At 46.4% G+C, this 2,500-nt stretch overlaps 1 pseudogene; it reads right to left on the bottom strand.

The window, feature by feature from the left end:
• Window positions 1–2,500, bottom strand: part of LOC140042455 (large subunit ribosomal RNA) — a 7,770-nt pseudogene that overhangs the window by 2,889 nt on the left and 2,381 nt on the right.

Below are 2,500 nucleotides of genomic sequence, written 5' to 3'. Positions count from 1 at the left end.
TTTAGCTTCCACCCTTGCCCACTAGCCTCCAAGGCGCACAGGAGAGGGTCCATTGCAATGTTGAACAGGATAGGTGACATGGGATCACCTTGCTTCACACCTCTACTCATTTCGATGGGGTCCGTGGTTCCATCTGGTACCTTGAATGACGTACATGTACCGGTGTACATGTCTTTAACCATACCGATGAAATGCTCGTGCACTCCAAACCTTCTAAGACCCTCGAACACATGTTCATGTGAAATTGTGTCGAAGGCCTTTGCCAAATCAAGGAACACTACCGAAAGATGTTGTCCACGATTCTTTGCCTCCTGAATCATGTCGGTTAGCAGGGTGATATTTTCATTGCATCCAGGAGCCTTAATAAAACCTCTCTGTCTTTCGTTTAGTGTTACCGCCTTTTGGAGTCGACTCGCCAGAATTCGTGTGTATAGTCTGAGCACGATAGAAGAAATAGTCAAGGGTCGCCAATCATTGATGGAATCGGAGTCGCCACTTCCTTTTGGCAACAAAATTGAACGGTTTTCTTTAAGATCCTTGGGGATCTTCCCACTGATAAGAAAAGAGTTGTACAGACTAGCGAGTACCGTATTGATGTTAGGGTTGCATTTTAGGTCCTCGAGAGTAACCTTATCTGGACCAGCAGCCGTTGCTGTTTTTGTGGCCTTTATGGCTGTATTCACTTCCTCCACCGTAATTGGCAACAATAAATTTTTATTGTCTACCCTTGCCTTGGGCGGAGGCAGATGACTGAGATCGACTTCAGCCGAACTAGCTGAAAATCTGTCTCTATACACCTCATGGATTTCATCCACTTTTAAAGGACACTCGCCACCCGTTTTTTGATCCAGAATTTCTATTGCCAGCTTTTTCCTGTCCCTATAGTACTGCCGCTGCATGTACTGAAAGCCGCTTGCCTTCTTTGCTGACCGCCTGCGTGGTTTTCGGTTACTCCTCTTTCGTACTTTTAATCTCTTATTGGTAGCAACCCGTTGGAGCTTCCCTTTTATCTTATCGTAACCGCTCACGTCTGAACTTTTCTCAATGGCTCGACTAAATGATGTTAGCACAAGATTTCCCAACTCTGTATTTGTTATCTGCCCCGTAGCAGATATTAAGGCTTCTTCGAAAGGCTCCTTTGGAATATCCTCTTTTCGCTGTGGTCTTTTTGGCATTGGAACTCGGATGACAGGGAGTTGAACAGCTGATTTTGCCTTTGGACCGAAAATTAGCCCTAGTGCTCGTCGTTTGTCACTCACCTGCTTGTTCGTTTTCGATAACAGCTGTTTAGCAATGTCACTATTGATCTGTCTGGACCCCTGAAATTCAGAGTTCAGATAAATTAGTTTTTCAACTTCTTCATCTGACCAGATTGACTTCTTAGATCTTTTGCTATTCTTAGCCCTTTGCAATCTCTTCCCCTCTACTTCCGCCTGTTGAGCTTCCACCCTCTTTAAATTACGCAGGATAGGGTGTCGGTGCCTTTCATGCTGGGAGAGACCCGTTTTGGTCTTAAATGCCTTGCCACAGGAGCAGACAAAGTCTAACACCTGGGCGGTAGTAGGTTGTTCCAATATACTACATTTGGCGTAGTGTATGGTAGCACCGTGCCCCGTTTTGGAAAACTTCCCACATTTTCCGCATTTAAATAGTACACTCGCATCGGTATGCTTGTGTAGGTGAGTTGTCAATTTTCTTATTTCTGTATAACCGGTGTTACACATGGGACACACAAAGTATGTAAACGGGACAGGTACTACCACAACCGGGTTGTTCTCTACCTCCTTTCTACTTTCAGCAGAACGGACAACAGGTATATCCTGAGCGCTCTCAGGTATAGATAAATCCTCAATTGGAGTTCTTACTTTGAAGAACTCTTTTAGACTTGACGGTGGGATGTTGTGCCCGTCTATTACAGGATGCTTATGACTTCTAAACTCACAATGCCGGAAGGACATTGTCAGCACTGATTTTGTGCTAGGTTCTCCTTCGGAATCGACCTGTCCCAGCGCCAGACTCGACTCCCGTACAGTATGCAATTTAGTGGACGAAAGGCTGTTTGCACCCTTCCGAACGCGGTCGTTTGTTTCCTTATGAAGAAAACGGGCGCCACCGCCTCCCGACTGACTATAGCACGAGCATTCATCTAAAGACACCGGAGCGTCTCTAGAGTTCATGCTGTGGCGTCGTACGTTATATGCAGCTACCTGCTGCACGGTTGACCTATCGGCCGTCCTGCATGCGGGAGAATCAAATACAGGAGACGTGCATGCCCGCTCCTGTACCTGCAAGTGTGTCGCAATCCCCATCTGCACCTTAAGAGAGTCATAGTTACTCCCGCCGTTTACCCGCGCTTCGTTGAATTTCTTCACTTTGACATTCAGAGCACTGGGCAGAAATCACATTGCGTCAATGCCATGGTTGCGGACGTCGCAATGCTTTGTTTTAATTAGACAGTCGGATTCCCCGTGTCCGTACCAGTTCTAAGTTGGCTGTTTGG

This window comes from Antedon mediterranea, chromosome 2 (assembly GCF_964355755.1).
Source record: "Antedon mediterranea chromosome 2, ecAntMedi1.1, whole genome shotgun sequence".
In the NCBI taxonomy this organism is placed as follows: Eukaryota; Metazoa; Echinodermata; class Crinoidea; order Comatulida; family Antedonidae; genus Antedon; species Antedon mediterranea.
This window is presented reverse-complemented; position numbering and strand designations above follow the sequence as displayed.